The sequence below is a fragment of the Engystomops pustulosus genome, chromosome 1 (genome assembly GCF_040894005.1).
Source record: "Engystomops pustulosus chromosome 1, aEngPut4.maternal, whole genome shotgun sequence".
NCBI lineage: Eukaryota > Metazoa > Chordata > Amphibia > Anura > Leptodactylidae > Engystomops > Engystomops pustulosus.
In genome coordinates this window covers 206657218-206675417 of record NC_092411.1, presented here as the reverse complement: position 1 = coordinate 206675417, position 18200 = coordinate 206657218, and the positions used below count along the sequence as shown (strand labels likewise).

At 37.7% G+C, this 18200-nt stretch overlaps 1 protein-coding gene across 2 annotated transcripts in view; it reads right to left on the bottom strand.

Annotated features, from left to right (window-relative positions):
• TET2 (tet methylcytosine dioxygenase 2) overlaps positions 1 to 18200 on the bottom strand; it is a 98132-nt gene that overhangs the window by 42776 nt on the left and 37156 nt on the right. Inside the window, exon 1 of one of the 2 annotated variants that reach the window (XM_072118905.1) lies at positions 15399 to 15800. The exons of the other annotated variant lie outside the window; for it this stretch is intronic. The gene's annotated coding sequence lies outside the window, so the exon portion shown is untranslated. Of the gene's footprint in view, positions 1 to 15398; positions 15801 to 18200 lie in introns of those variants that run through there. 2 annotated transcript variants of the gene reach the window in all.

Here is an 18200-nt window from a genome sequence, read left to right as displayed (position 1 = left end):
GTATGTATTCTCAACGATAAGTATGGAATAAGCAGCTGACGGAAACCTCTGCCAGAAACCTTTCCCTGCCCCTGATAGTCAGGACGCCTCCATATACCTACAGTCAGTAATGGCAATACTTTCAGAGACAGAGGGCCCAAAATTCAACTCAACACAGCAATTGAAGCAGAACTTTATTACCCCTTGCTCCGAGGAATCCAATACTGTTAAAGGGGAAATTCAATTATTATTGTAACTTCCCACCAGGGCCACACATCAGGAGTTGCAATAGCTATAATAAGGATAATCCAACCTTGACAATACCCTCTCAGTCTTCTTGTATTTCCAGGCAGCCTAAGATGTGTTGCTTCAAGATAACCCTAATTACAGCCATTTGGGGCTGCCTTGAGTCCTGTCTGGTGAACTTGTAGTAGGATGATGGCAGATTACTCCGAAAACTATGGCATGGATACAGTGGAGAGGCGTAAAAACAGGGACGTATTTACGTTGCCACAATGTCCATGTAAAATGGGCCTTGGGTGGTTGGTAATTTGTATAATGGCCTTAATTTATTGTTATAATGGGACCGAATATCCATGAAGACAACTCTTGCATTTAGAGAACACTATAAAATATTGTTTTGGTATAGCATTTTTACATTTATATTAATGATATACATGGTATATAGGCACCTAGCAAATTCTTACCAAAGTTTCCCTACCTTTTATCAATAAGCTGTAATAAGTGCTCAAAACATTAGATTTACTGAATTAGCATTTTGAGTGCAGTTCAACTAAGTGGGATTAAGGGCGGAGACTGGTGACACACAACCAAGTTTCCCACAGTGAATTTGCTGCGTGAAATGGCTTAGTCCTATGAAAACTGCAGATAGCCCGTTCCCGTCATGCACATAGGTATGGGAGAAGCTGATATATAATATACTTTTTAATATGAATGGTAACCCGTAGAGTCAATTTGCTTGTCCATGTGACTGTGTGTAAACAGTGACCCCTCATACATTCTTCTCTTTCCTGACTGGTCTAAGAGAGGCTGCCAGACATGATGTTCTTTACATGGAGGATGGGCTTGAAAACAATGGCCTTCACAAATTCTCTTTCTTTGAAGTGGCGGAAGAGAACATTTTTATAGGTGTTTATTTTCTTTTTTGGTGTCTCCTCTTTTATCACGATGTAGACAAAAGCAGATACAGCCAGCTCAAATCTCACATCATGGATGTCATCCACCCGGCAGGATAACAAACTCTGGCAGTAGGAACAACGGCAGAAACGTTTTCAGAGGAAAAAACTTGAAGGATATTCCAGAAAAAAAAGAGTTGTATTCTTAAATTATAACTTTTATTTTATCCAATAAAAACCATTATGCAGATACTGTTTGATAGTTGATATGTTTCAAAATATAAAAGTTCCTAATCATAACACAAAACTTCAGAAAATACATTTAATTAAATGAGATTTCACAGTGTAATTAGGTAGCGTCCTCTATTTACAGGAAAAAAGGAAATATGGTGGAATGATTGGGCCAATCACAAGGGGCATATAAATGCAGTCCTGAAAGAAGACAATTGGTAATGAGGAAGAGTGGACCTGAAGGGAAACCATATGCAAATGTGGACCTGAAAGGAAACCACATCTGTTAGACTACATCAGACTTGAAAGAGAACTACAGGTAGAAGTCTATAAAGTTACAGACAGAACTAAAGGAGAACTAAAGATGGGTTGGACCTGAAAGTGCACAGAAACAGCTACCCCAAGGAAGGAGAGTAACCAATTTAAAAAAAAAATGGTTATAAACCATAACTTTACAATACTGTAATATTTTGAACAATATAGTTAAACCATCTTAATAGTTTAACGATCTAAATAATAATTAGTAATGATAAATGACTTCCTCTCTAAATTTCATCCCTGGTGGCCGTTGTGTGCCCAAAACGAATATCTTGTAAGCTGCCCTGTCTAAAAGCTTACTTTTTTGTACACTTCCTCTAATAAGTCTTTGGACTTATTTACTTTATATTGACATATACCTCACTCTATGTGGTACAGAAAATGGGTGTAGGATCAAATGTAATTTCATGTTTATGATCACGATTATGTTTAGGAATATGCAGTCCGTTTCCAAATTACAGGCGGTCCCCTACTTAAGGACACCCGACTTACAGACAACCCATAGTTACAGACAGACCCCTCTGACCTCTGGTGAAGCTCTCTGAATGCTATTACTATAGTCCCAGACTGCAATGATCAGCTGTAAGGTGTCTGTAATGAAGCTTTATTGATAATCCTGGGTCCAATTACAGCAAAAAAATGTTTAAACTCCAATTGTCACTGGAGCCAAATTTTTTTTGCCTGGAACTACAATTATAAAATATACAGTTTCGACTTACATACAAATTCTACTTAAGAACAAACCTCCGGACCCTATCTTGTACGTAACCCGGGGACTGCCTGTAGTGACATAATGTTCAGCCCTCAAACAAGTGGTATATCCATGCCCAATGAGGATATTTTTGTTTTTCAAATGTTTTGCTCCTCAGCAAATTTATCAATTTATCAGCTTTCCCTTATATTTTAAATGATATGGGGAGAATAGCATGATCTATCATGTAACATCGATAAATGTAACATCAGATCAGGTTTTACGCTATCATTGGCAATTCTTTTGGCATATATATATATAATATATATATATATATTACCTTATATATATATATTATGCTGCACATTTTACAGCATAATATGTATATAATATATATGTTATGTATATATTCTGTATCTATGATGTGTATATTATATATATATTACCTTATACAGGCAATCCCCGGGTTACGTACAAAATAGGGTCCGGGGGTTTGTTCTTAAGTTGAATTTGTATTTAAGTCGAAACTGTATATTTTATTATTGTAGATCCAGACAAAAAAATTTTGGCCCCAGTGACAATTGGAGTTTAAACATTTTTTGCTATAATGAGACCAAGGATTATCAATAAAGCTTCATTACAGACACTTTACTGCTGATTATTGCAGCCTGGGACTATAGTAAAGCATTCAGAAAGCTTCACCAGAGGTCAGAGGGGTCTGTCTGTAACTATGGGTTGTCTGTAAGTCGGGTGTCCTTAAGTAGGGGACCGCCTGTATATATATATTATGCTGCACATTTTACAGCATAATATGTATATAATATATATATTATGTATATATGCTGTATCTATGATGTGTATATTCTTTATGTCTATACGGTGTACGATGTGTGTTTATATTTTTGTGTATATATGCTGTACATTTGTATATGGCACTGCCTGTTTGTATATATGCTCAGGTCTTCCTATGATACATAACTATACTGATTTATTCTTATTTTAAATATCCAGCACTATTGTCTGAAATGTTTTGTTATGATTAGTCCAACACTGGTAAACTACTAAATAGTATCTAGGTTGGACTTGAAGGACTTACGTCTTTTTCCGGCCTTATATACTACTAAGTTGTGATAAGGTGAGAGGACACATATATGAATAAGACTATGTACACATCACACCTGCATACTTTCAGTTTTCAGTTTTAGCACTGCTCATCCCTCCCCTCTCCATCGACATATTTACGCTGCCACAATGTCCATGTGAAAGGTCCTTAAGTGGTTGGTTAATGTAATTTGTATAATGGCCTCAACTTCTTGTCATAATAGGACTGAATATCCATAAATAGAACTCTTGCATTCAGAGAATACTAGGAGCAAACAATGCTTCCCAATACTATCATCTGTGTGAAGGGTGTGCAAAGTGTGCAAAACAATATTGTTTTGGTATGGCATTTTTATGGTTTATTTTAATGATATACATGGTATATAGGCACCTAGCAAATTCTTACCAGTTATAAATAAGCTGTAATAAGTGCTCAAAACATTAGATTCGTAATAGTTAAAATATGACATATCTATGGGGGTGAAGCCAAATTCAATGTGAACTTCAAATTAAATATTTTTGATGGTTTAGTGCTTGGGAAGACCCTGTATTTAGGAAAACAAATGGGCTTTGACATAAGGTGAAACAAGTCTTTTGCTGAAGGAACATTCATTATATCAGAACTTAAAAATAGGCAAGGCAAGCTAGGTGTGTCTTTGGTTTAACTTGCTCAGCAGGATTTCTCTGTTCAGGTGACCAACCCTTGACAGTACTTGTACACAATTGTTCTTTAAAGCTACTATTTGCTTGTGCTGACAGCACTGCAGGCAATAGACAGGTCACCCTGTCCTGAAGAGAGTGAACACAACAACTGTAGGTCTTATTAAATAACTGCATTATGCCTTGCATGAAGATTTAAACATTTTTGTAACTATCAAAGTTTACTGACCTTTTATGCTAAGGTGTATTGAGGGAATTTTACATATTGTGATAGAAGCGCAAACAGGAAGCAAAACAAATTATTCTTATTCATTTTAATTGTAGACAAAGCGTAGAGGCTTACACTGGTTAGGAAATAGGGGTGGGGTATTGGGAAACAAGTTTTGTCTTTTTATATATAGGTAACCATGTTCCAAATCACATAGTATCATAGAAAAAGACATCCGTTCACCAAGTCCAACCTATACATTATATTGTGTTGATCTAAATGGAGGCAAAAACCCTGCAAGGCTGATGCCAATTGGTCCAAAGTAGGGAAAAATTCCTATCCGACCCATACTAACTCCCTGGATCAACAGAAACTACTAACAAAAAGATTTATTCCCATACAATGTGATATTATTGCTCTCCAGAAAGGCATCACACCCCTCTTGAAAATGTTCAGATATTACAACATCTTGTGGCAGAGAGTACCATAATCTCACAGCTCACACAGTAAAGAACCCTTGTCAATTGCCAAAGGTAGAATCGTTTCTTCTTTAGGCGTAGAGGATGCCCCCTTGTCCTGGTCACAGGTCTCGGTATAAAAAGATAATTGGAGAGACCCTTGTACTTCCTGCTCAGATATACACTGTACACTGTAATGTGTTCTTCCAAAAGTTGTCTTTTTTCTAAACTGAAGAACCCTCATTTTTGTAATCTGTCATTGTATTCCAGACTCCCATCCTCCTAATAATCTTGGTTGCTCTCCTCTGCACCCTTTCCAGTCCTATTATGTCCTTTTTATACACTGGTGCCCAAAACTGTACACAATATTCCCTGTACTGTCTAAGCAGTGATTTCTATAAGGGCAAAACTATGGCCTTATCATGAGAATCTATCCCTGTCTTGATACAGCTCGTAATTTTATTTTCTTTAGCAGCAGACACCTCGCTCTGATCACTAAAACTAAGTTTACCATCCACCAATAACCCAAAGTCTTTTTCTCCATGAAGATCAAGAAACAAATAGTAGGTAACAAGCTAGTAATGTAATCTGATAAGACCCATGTATTAAAAAGGGGAGACTGAAGGTGGGAGGGTTACCTAATGTATCATTTATTACTAAAAAGTAACAAACTCTGAGTAAGGCTCTGTTCTCTCTCCTTACACATGCTTATTCAAGGGCCTACAATGGGCACGCCTTCATATTTGACATGAAAAATAACATAACATTCATAACATACATGTAAAATGCATAGCTATTTGTTCACATAATTAATAACTAAGTGGGGGTGATATATCATTGGTTTTTTTGTCCATGTTTGGTATTGTTTTGGTGCAGTTGTGGCACAAATGCTGTTTTGCGACTTTCCATTGTGTCAAATGAATATAGAACAGTGCAAAGTCACTTCAACATAGACCCAGTTTCCACCAAATTCATTATTTGTATGCACTAGTTTTCACAGTTGGACTGTTTTGTGACTTTCCATTTAGGAGCAAGTTTTGGCACAAATTGATGACAGTCCATACCCTGGTCTACATTCTGGGACCTTTGATGGTTTTTTGTGGCTTTTTATGCGACTGTCGCAAACAACCAACATAGCATTAGGCACTGCAGGCAGATTTATCAAGGGTCAAAGCCACTTTAATTAATCTGATTGCAGCAGAACTCCAAAGGCAGACATAGAACTGGTGAAAGGAGCCGCCTAATAGTAAATTACCCCCAGTGTAGTTAAAGGAAAGCTAATATCAGATTTACACTTCATTACTGTATAAACTCGATATACAAAAAATGTGCTGAAAAACCCAACCTCGGCTTATACTCGAATTAAAAAAAAATAAAGTCAAATCTCACCTTTCCGACCTGCAGGTCTTTTCTGCCATCCGTCCGGCATCGGCAGGTCCGTGTCATGGCCACTGACATTATGGCTGTTGCAGTAGGTGTCAGAGCCTGTGACGCAGCTATAATATTGTGTGTGCCGGCACACACTGTGATGTCAGCTCATGGAAAAGACAGGGAGAAGAAGGAAAGGTGCGGGACCATGGGAAAGGTGAGTTTTGACTTTGTTTTTTTATGAACTGGGCAAACTGGGGCTGGTAAAAGGCTGGCTATGTAATGGGGCAGGGGACTGGCTATATAATAGGGCAGGAGGCTGGCTATATAATGGGGAAATCCTGGCTGGCTACTAGGGCAGGTAGCTGGCTATATACAGGGGCAGAGGGCTGTCTATATACAGGGGCAGGATATATACAAGGGTTGGCTTTATGCAGAGGGAATGCTTGCCAGCTATATACTGGGGGCAAGGGACAAAATACACATAAAAAGTCGCAAAATACTAATAAAATACTAATAAACATCTCACCACATAGACCAAGGTGGGGACTGGCATCAACTTGCACCAAAACTTGCACCATGGGGCACATTTACTTAAATTCCCCCTGAAGTACATTGTCCGTGTATAATGCACTGTGCCGCAATTCACTAAGATCGTGCGCTTGATATCCTGCATGGAAACCAGCACAGCTGCAGCAAAAACCGTTCGTGTGCAACCCAATCCCAGCGTAGACACCTGTTGAATACCTGTCCATGCAGTACAATCCCCGAAAAAGTAAAACAGTCCAACGAAACTGTGATCCGCGACCCTTAGTAAATGAGCCCCCATGAGTTCAGTGTTGTGAAAACTAGTCTATGCAAATAATGAATTTGGTTCAAGTACGGTCTATATCAAAGTGATGTTCTATGTTCATTTGGTGCGATGGAATGTAACAAAACAGAGTTTTTATCACAAATGCACCAAAACAATGCCAAACATAAACTGCATCAGGTTAAATACAGTACAGAATGGCAAAATAGATACATGGACTTTCTTTTGATGTATAAAGATTAGGTAAGTACTTCTCTAAAGCCGATCACCAGTTGTAAACTGTTATGATGCTTGATAGTTTTGCATGTCTGAAAAGACTCCCAGATGTTTTCAACTCTTAGGTTTAGATGCAGGCAGGAATTTTTGGCAGAAACATCCCCAGATAAAAGCCTGTATTATTTTCATAAGTAAAAGGCCGGCTGATACCTTTCCTTAATCACAAGTTACTTTAACCACAGGCATAGGGCATGTAAGGATATCAAAGGAATATGGATACTTGCAGTTTAAGCTTCAGTTTAAGAGGATTTCTTGATACCGTTAAATGTATTAATTTTAACCTTTTTGAGTCAGTCGTTAAAGTAATTCAATATGCCATGGAAAAGAAACAGGAATGCTTCATGGCCTCTTACAATGTGAAATATGGCTATGTTTTACAGAAGCCTAGTGTTTTAATGGAAGTCTTAATTTCCACCAGACTTCCATCATGAGGTTTAACGTACATCAGTATGGGCCATTTTTGTTTTCAATTTAGATGCCCATTTCTAAATATTCTGTTAACAGCAATATTGTCCAGTCTGTAGCCTAAAATTATGACTCATCAGGGATAAATCCCACAATAAGATATATTTCATTTCAGAGATAATGGGGCTTATGTACTAAGGGTCACAGATAGCACTTTTGTCGGAGTTTGCACTGGGATTGTGTCGTACACGATAGTTTTTTGGCGCAGCTGCACTGCTTTCATGCGACAGAAATCAGGGGCCGTGCCGGACGATCCGACTGTTTCGGACTGAGCGCAGGATTTAATATTCAAATTGTGTCGCAAGACAATGCACTTATATGCACCAGGAAGAAGGTGAACTCTGGCGGACCTGAGCCGGGAAGCGACACGTGCAGGATATCGGGCGCACGATCTTGGTGATTCGCCCGTGATACAAGGACAATGCACTTTCTGTGAACTCCGCGGACAGGTAAGTAAATGTGCCCCAATGTGCCCACATATTCAGAACTTCAAAACCCCTGTTTTTTCTATAGTAACATATAAGGATGTTTCTCCCACGAGTCCCACCTTACCAGATCTCTAAACTAATTTACCCATTGATATTAAATGCTTGCAGATTTCCTTGAAATCAGTGGAGCCTTTTAAATGATTTGAAAGTAAAAACATTAACTTTTAACTATAAAGTGGGACTAGCAGGCAACCTTATGGGTCAGGGGGCCTACCAACTCTCCCACAATTGCGGAATCGGGTAGTTATATTTTTTAAATCTAAGCTGCCACGATAATGGCTTGTCATCACCTTTCTTCTTACAGAATAGATGCATCATACAATCATTTAGCTTATAGATCTCTCAGTAATAGCAAGTAATATAATGTGATAAACATTGTTATGTATATTTTCTTTTCCATGTTTTCCAAGTTGCTCCCTAAATAACTTGGCTCACAGGTAGTATCTTTTTTTAATTATATCTAATCCTTATCGATAGTAGTGCACTGGGTAAATAAAGTTATCCCCTTTTGTTTTTGAAAGCTGTAATTTTTTTTTGGATGTGTGCATCCCTCAATGAAATCAGGCATGGCTTGTGTGTCCCCATACACTCTGTAAGTAATTCTGCAGCAGGTAATATAAGCAATCTGTTTCTAGGCACACAGAAAGGACTCATTGTATGATGTTGCTCCTTATGCTTTATTTCCTAGTGTCCCAGACTGACCCTCTCAAGACATGCGCAATGTTTTTTTTTTTTACATCCTGCAAATCTTATGACCAGTGTTTCCAAACAGTGTGGTAAATTTCCCTTCTAGTATCCTCAGAAAAGAAAAAAACACTAATGCTTATAGCGATAGTCTGAATGGCTCTTATGTATCTAGAACCAAAAATATATTGCTGCAATATTTATATGGTTAACTATTGGAAACAGATAATACTGTGATTGATCTTTCTATGAGCAGCATTCTGAGCAGGTCTATATATATATATATATATATATATATATATATATATATATATATGATAATATCTGCTAATATGCTCTTTAGCAATAAGAAGTGGGGATAACTGATATCGTCATCTAACATTCTGGTCAGGTTTCAATGTTATAAGTTGCCCGTTTTTAATGAGAAATGATTGTGAAGGATGTCCGATTCTGTTTTCTTTCTCAGCATCATCTAGACATTTTCGGCACCCGTGACACTTAATAGGACAGACACACCCTCTAATTTCCCCCTAGTATTTCGAGAATTATGTTTGTAAACATTGTAGCCATGTGCGCGCTACCACGTGAGAAGGCGTCACAGTGACCTGGAATCTCCTATTCGTGGAGTCACCTCTGGCACCAATATTACTGCAACAACGCCAGAAATCTTTAACTCCCTCTCTCCTTGTCTATTCCTAGGCTGGAGCCTAAATAGGCAGCAAGTCTATTAACATTAAAGAGGAACCTCGTCTACATTGTCGGCAAAGTGCTGGTCCCTTTTGTTTCTGCGACCTTGTTGAAAACTCAGCTGTATCAATCAATCTTGTTATGACTCAGCAGAATGGTCAGATCATCTGAGCAGCGTCTAGACTCATTTACTACTGCACGATCCAAAATACCATTGGCGGTATCATGCATGTGTTATGTATATTCTTAATTCTGTGATGACACCGTTAATAGATATTTTATCATGCCAAAACTGCACCCTCCATGGTTAGTTTAATACAGCTTTCTTTACAGCGGAGGACTTCTCACGAACAAAGATTGGAGGCTATGCAAGTTGATAGTAGCGTGTGAGGGGGCATATCAGGACACAGCAATGAAGCTCCTTCGTAGAGATATTCAAAATACCCATGTTAAAGAGTTACCAATAATCACTTTTGTTCTAACACAGTAATCGCAGCATAAGATACAGTACAGTCCAAGACGAAAACTCTCCTAATGCAAATGTATGCATAGGCTACAAGAAGCTGAATGAGAAATACGCACTCTGTGCTATTTGCTCCTATTTCATCTCTAATTCCTGCCTCTAAATTATGTTATAAAAAAATAATTAAAAAGAACTAGTGATCTCTATGGAAATAATAGAAGAAACATATCACTATAACGTAGGATTTAGACAGGGCACAGAATCCTTCACAACTGTGTTTAATGGCGAGTGTTTTGTTTACAGAATAATAAGGTTTCTATGCCTTCCAATTCCCTTACAACACAGCCAAAATTATTTATAGGTTGCAGGCAGAAGGTTCTCTAACGCCAGTGCGTAGCGCAACAACCACCAGACCTGTGTTTGTGAGACTGGTTACAGTCTATTTTTGGCTCACCGCAGATGACCCCTCTCTAAGTCACGGTGCTCGATATCACTCACATGATTGTAAAAAGACAGAATAAATTGGGCTGGGTCAACCAAACTAGGGAAGCACATTTGTCACATACAGCAGGTATTCTCCATGAACACATACAGGCAGAACAATGTTTTTAAATCCTTCCACCTAGAGACAATTACGTAAATTTCCCTGGGAATTCTGGGTCGTCTTTTTGTAAACAGTGCAGACATGTGCGCGAATCACCCACGTGTCTCTCACCCCACTCATCACATTAACTCTTCCTTTCTCTATACACTGGCATAACAAGTTTAGAAATGGTGCTGAACGAAAAAATTACTTTTATGGACAATCCCAGGCAATGCTTTTGTGGGTAGTTTAATTTAAATTGTATTTTTTTCACTATATAAATGATTTGTACTGTTCTTGACAAAATGTTGGAATGTTATCCTAGCCCTGTACAATCTGGAGTTATACACACATATTTATACATAAAGCAAAAGTAAGCTGTGTGTTAAAACCTATTTAATGAAAATCTTTTGAATCTGAAGTGACAAACCTATAAGTGTTAAACTCTTCTCCATCTCGCCCCACTGCATCATCCGTAGCTGATCAGAATATAGTTCTCAGAAATCTGACTAGCTAGATACCAGTATGGCCACGATACATCAGGTATGCTTTCTTTTAAACTAAATGTGTTTGGCTACCTGCACTTGGACGTAGCCATGAAAAATTACTAGGACATGCACCACTTTTTAACAGGTTGGTTGCACGGGCCATTAAAACAACAGCCGTGGACACAGATCAGATTAAAAAGTATTGTGTTTAGTACAGTGTACACTGTACGTTCCACATAGGCCGTTTTTCCACAGTCATGTGCATTTGCTCTTATTTAGTCGTAGTTAGTGTCCATCACAACAATTTCACAGTTTTAACTAAATATGGCCACAGGCTAGTTTGTTAGTTGTTTGCAAAATTACTTAACACATAACTTATTTAATATTTCTACAATACCCCAACCAATCTGAACACAAAAGCAAATATTAACCAAGGACTTTGTTAAATGTACTAAGCCATTAAAAGCAATCTGTAACCAGGTGTGATATACTCGAACCATGAAACAGGTGAGTCTATCTCTCAGTCTAGTGGATTTAACTACCAAGGCCAAGACTCATCTTCCTGTATCAGAATACGGTTCATGTACAGTAGCTCTCTGTCCCCAGGGACCTTTTTGGGATTTCATGCTGCCTATGGTTTGAGCAACTCCAAACTGGTGACAGGTTAAAGCTACAGCCACTGACTGAACTATCACATCACTTTAAATATTTGACTCATACATTCACTGTTCCTTATTTTGATACATGGCATGTGGAAACCAAGGCCCAGTTTTGTAATATGCAATACTGGCCTTTATACATACAATATATTTTATACATTTTTATTAAACGGGTGTAATTGACAAGTAGACTGACACCAGTGGACTTGTGTTTATTTCAATGCTTTGTTTAGTATCATAATGTAATATTTGTTTAATGACTTAATTAAACATTCTAATGAAAGACACTCCCTAAGTAAAGCAATTATTACGTAACTCTTCAGAATCACAATATTACATAATACCAGGCAAGCAACAATATATTCTCCATTTAAAAAGCCCCATGTGGAATTCTAACTCTTTCTTCCAACAAGATACAAGGATTTATGACAATCCACTTTCCTAACTTTATTCATAGTCATACTGACTTTATTCTTACTAGTATGGATTTTGTCATTGTACTGCATAAACTGTTACATTTTGGTTGCCATATTACTTTAATGTGAATGGCCACATATGCCACATATAAATACTCAAATCCATTTGAATTACAGAGATCCAAAAATATATAGCAATCTAAGTATGCTTTTTAAAACAAGTAGTTCAACCTAAAACAAGTATTCCTCAAATATCACAAAGGATGAAAATGATCACTGAAAGTCTTCTGAAGTTGGTCAACAGTCTTTGCAAAGATGATATTCCAAAATCTTTACACCCCCCATAAGCTAGTTGTAAAAAAATATCATCATTTAGACACAGGCAATGAGCAGGGAACATCATACAAGTATAAGAAAGTGTGTACCAAATTTACAATAATATTTTGTGATCATTTTTTTATGTCAAAGTACTGCTTTCCCTAATAGCTTCTAATTACTTTTAATTCATTTAACAACAAAAAAACTTTTACAACAACATTACCCATTGTAGAATGTTTTATAGCCAATCCTTTTTCATGGTCAAGTGATTATAACATTCTACAATTTTTTCACACTATGTCCCATGCCTATTTCTTCTCTGTCCGGGGGTTATTCCCTATTCCAACTTACAAGGTTCTTTTCTGGCAAGCAGTAGTTTGTGGATGGTAAGAAACTGCCTTCTGGATGTATGCCCTTCATGTGATTATATACCACAATGAGACGTAAGGATAGTATGAGTCTGTCAAAACAATTTGTGGTAATGTTTTGCAGAATTATTTCCAAAGATAACCACTGACAATGCTATTTACTTGGCAGCACTGTTCCATGAACATAAGTGACTATCCTTAAATCAGCTCAGGATACAGTTAACTATAAAGGTTACGCTACACAGTTTTCATGCCAATTCATAGAATGTTTGATGGCACTGTAGATTATTATGCAGTGAAAGACAAGAACAAGCATAAAAAAGAACTTAAACACAGAAAAGCAAAAAATAAAAAAAAACATTTTTGAGAAACAAATTAAAATTATCTTGCCCAAGAATTTAGTTGTCATATTGATGCAACCTAAGTCTCCAAGTGAAACCATTGAGTCTGACAATCCAAGATAGCAACGTCGCAACAAGCTTTGAGCTGGCGCATGGTGCCTGCTCTTTAAACAATGTTGACATGCCAGAGTCCAAGACCATGCGCACCGCATCAGGACTGTTTCAGTGCTCTGGATGAGTGCCAGTAGTCATAGAAACAATGCCAATACTATACATCATAAATAAAAACAACAACTTTCTAATCAAATATGAGAGATGTTTCTAATGCTAGGACCATGCCCATACCCAGGGCAGATGGCACTGTCTTGATGAGTCCAAGTGTCAAAAACATTCTGGATAACACCCATAGCTTTGCATAATACATAAGACAGAGTCATGTACATTCAGTTTTTCTGATGCAATTTACTTTTTTCATAAGATATTTTAAAGTTAGCCAAATACATTGATTGTGGATATAACATCACCATGTGAAAGGCAGGCACAAAGCAGTTGTTAACTACCTCTCGCCAGGCACATTAGTGATGCCTGATTATAAACACTGATGTATTTTACACACCTTTCCATTCCCATTGTCTTGCCATTAAGGATTAACTTTCCCAAGGTGTTACTGTTTCCCCCATGGACACTTTATTCTAATGAAATGACATTGAGGGCTTTATATTTTCTTCCTTTTATCCCAAACATTAGCAGTTCTAAATGAAAGTCCTGTGTTGCAATACACATGTAAATATACAATTGCATCTGCATAGTTCCTCCCTACTATGCAGTACTGCAGACAGCCATTAAGATGCAAATGGAACAACCTCCATTAGCTAGCAACAGGAAACAGATCTTTTAATCCCAGGGAATTGAGAAAAAACACTATTGGAAGATGAGCTGGGGATCCAGTTTTCTGAATGAATGCTGTGCCTTACCTCACTTTTTATATGGTTCAGCCAAAGTGTGACGAAACCAACTGCATTGAAGAATTTTCTTAGGTGTCACAATGAACTGTTCATTGGATTTGAGATGGAGGTTCCCCCTCGTCTTTATTATCCATTTAAAGTGGGACAGGCCACCATCATTTATCCATAGATTTGTAAAGCCATTAAGCATCCCAAGTCATGCAACCTACTGCACAGATAGGATTATCTGTAATGGACTGTAACACTGTAATGACCAGGCGTAAATATTCACACATATCAAGTGATCATATACGGCTATCACATGCTTATCTGATACGTACTGTCATTAGAGGTGACAAAAATCAACTACTGCTTCATAATGAAGTCTAACAAAAACACAACCTCATTCTCAATGAATGCCATTTCTACAAATACAACAAAAAGGAAATAAATATTAGATCAATTTTCAAAAAGGGATCAATAAGGATACAAACCTTACAATTCACAAAATACACAAAAAATGTGTGTTTATGACTCTTATATCTATTTCCTTTTGACTGTGCCTGCCTTTGTGTCTGCTTGTCATTCACCGGCTATGTAAAGGAAAGCTGATTCACCAGCAGCACAAAGGCAGAATGCAGCTTTAAAAAAATGTCCAAGGTATGCTGAAAGACACATGCCGGGCGACAGAAAGAAAAACAGAGAAAGATGTCTTTCTCTAAAGTCTGCTCATATCTAGTCACATGGTATGTTGGCTGACCATATAAAATGTATGGGGTTAGTAACACGGCACCAAAAAAAAGAAAAAAACACTTACATAAAAAAGCAAAACAACAAACAAAATCTACCTAAAGAAATAAAATAAAAGGCAATCTATAAAAAGCACACACAACCTAGAACTGTAAATGAGAAGTGAATTAAAGCAGAGTTTAATACTGTGTAGATGTTACTTTTTCATACACAGAACAGGAAACATTGAGAAAGCACACCCAAAAGGTTACATGTAACAAATAACAAGCTAAAGCAAGCACAAAGTAAAAGACAGAAAGCATACTGGAAAGAGAGAAAAACATAAAAAGAAAAGGCTCTTTATTATTTAGAAACTACACTTGTCAGCCATGTTGGAGAAGGATCAGTATTTTCTCCTCTTTATTCTTGCACACACTGAACAAACAGATGTGTCTCCAAGAGTGTGAGAAAGAAACAGGGAAGAGAAAGATAGGGAAGGACGTATGGGCATAAATATAGCACTCTGACCTCTTAAATGTCCCTCTGCCTTGCAGAAATCCAGCAAACACAGTCTGGTCTCCTTTCTAACAAATCCTAAAGGGCAGCCATCTTGCTTCCTTCTGCTCCTCTACGAAAGCAGACTAGCCTCCACATCAATATTCATAGGGCAGTTTGACGTCTGCTCTCATCACTTGATGAAGCCCCGGTGTTGCTGTTCACTGTTCCAAAGGGTGGACGTGACTGGCATGTGAACCAACCCCAAAGTAGTGTCTGCTGACAAGGAGCTGTGCCTGACTGCTAGCTTGGGTAATGTAAATCAGTTCCCTACTCAGGGCTTCCCACATAAAGCCTCACATTTTTTTTGGCTCTACAATAGTAAGCAGAAGCCTGGGTTGCATTGAAGCTGTGGAGTGGATCACACTGGTATTCTGGCTGACTCCTTTGCTTACTCTCCAGCTTCACAGACACTGCCTCCAGCTACAACACAGTAAACTGCCTTCTGTCATGCAGAGAGGGGGGAAGGAATTTGAAGGCGAGATTAGATAGCTGATTTTCTGAATATCACATTACAGTACAGTTCTCTTGCTCTAGTTCCTCCTTTGCATCTCCCCCTTTCAGCTCCTCTTACACACACATTTCGACATTTCCTTCCAGCCGTCGCTCGGCTAATATAACCAAAGTCAATACTATAATATATGCTTTAATTTTCTCTTTGTATTTTTTTAGTTGCAGGACTTGAATGCTGCAGTTATAAAGTCCATGAAAAAGTCCGATTGGACAGAGGAGCCAAGCCAACCTCTTGTTTACACTGACCATGTGAACTGCAAAGTACTTGACACATGCTCCCAACGTCTTACTATGCAGCCACCTCGATGACACAACAGCTGACGCACGCCGGTGACAAACTTTGTTTTCCGTTATTGTGTGATGACACACTTTCTATTATTATGCAGTGAATGAGACAGCTAGCTTTTTCCATGGCAATCTTTTATTCATTCTCTAACCGCTTATATGCATATTCTAAGAGAGAGAAAAAAAACACTTTTCCAAACAAAGGAGCATTAGGAGATTCTTCAATTGAATCCATAAGCGTTTCTCCTCATTGGACATTTTAGGGTTGTGTCTGAATACTCTTCCCCGACTATTTCCTTCAGATGTATTTTTCTGTACATAACTGACTCTTATAGACCAAGCGTGTAGTACTTACTATACTGGTCTTTTCGTAAGAGCAGACTGAAACTTGATCCTGCCCATTTCCAAATGTGCTTACACCCTAGGTTGTCCTGCCTCCTGTACTTTGACCAAACCAGAAGAGGAAGTAAGCTGAGGGAGGAACTGAAAGTGTTAATACATAATTCACATAAGGCCCATGTTTTAGCTATTACTTTGCTAAGCTAATGATCATTTAGAAGCCTGCCAACATAAAAGCAGGTATAGATAGTCTATACATAAACGATATGATAACTTAACATTATAATACATTTGTATTATAGGGCTGGGCCGGCTTTAGTGGTCCTGCTCGTAGGAGAACTTTGTAGATGACACTGCTAAGATAAGTAAAGAATGGCAGTATAAAAGGGAAACCAATTTAACAAGGAGACCACAACATATACAGACGGTCCCCTACTTAAGAACACCTGACTTACAAATGTACCTTTGGATTTTGGTAATTTACTGTACTTTAGTCTTAGGATACAATAAACAGCTATAACATTTATCAAAGGTGTCTGTAATGAAGCTTTATTGTTAATCCTGATTCTTATAACAACCCAACATTTTAAAAGTCCAATTGTCACAGAGACCAAAAAAAGTTTGACTGGGGTTACAATGATAAAATATACAGTTCCGACTTACATACAAACTCAAGAACAAACCTACAGAACCTATCTTGTACGTAACCCGGGGACTGCCTGTATCTGCTTTTACCTAACTTGTACAAGTGATGATCAACAGAGATGGATGTGCTAATATTGCACACATCTTAATTTATCTCAAATATTTAATAAAATAACTAAAACTGGCTACTGATGCCTCACAAGTAACAGCTACCCAATGGTAAAATTTCAGCTGTGGTGTCACAAGTATCTAAAAACCAGGAGATCACTTCATTCATAGTTTTATAACATGTGGGGGTTGTTTTTCGGTGATCAAACATTCCCATTAGTAGCCCACTACATGGTTTAGCGATTTTCCCTATCATAAGATCATAGGAAGAAATCAAGCTGTGTGACCAGCTTAAGCACAATCCCAATTGTCCCCATGTCCTGCTATTATATACTGCAGCAGCATATGTGTTGCACTAATAACAGGGATACAATACTCGTTCCTGGTAATTGGACACCTATAAGTCTTTAATTTAGGCATCTCTTAGATGACCTAATAACACTAATCTAGTTGTCATCATCATTGCACTTAAGGCCACTCACATCTCACCAATAGTATTTGATGGAAAGAAAATTCCCTTGTTTATTGTATTGTTCCCAAATTAATGCGAAAATACTCAATAGTTTGATAGGAAAATGACATTTACATAAAACACAACAAACACTTTTAAGATTTATCATTAATGACCTATTTAATCACAATTTATTAGTTACAATTGAAGACACTGAGAAAAGAACAATTTTGATAATTGGGAAATATATTTTAAGGTTTACTGACCTGTTGCCTAAAACTGTTCACTGTCTCAAAAATGATTATCTCCACATATGTTTTTGAACCACATAGTGTCAAGAGAAACCCACACATTCTCTAATGGTCAAACGACTTTAATAAGACATTCATTAAGCAGGTGGCTAAACAGTAGCTTAAAAAAGAACAGATAATTAC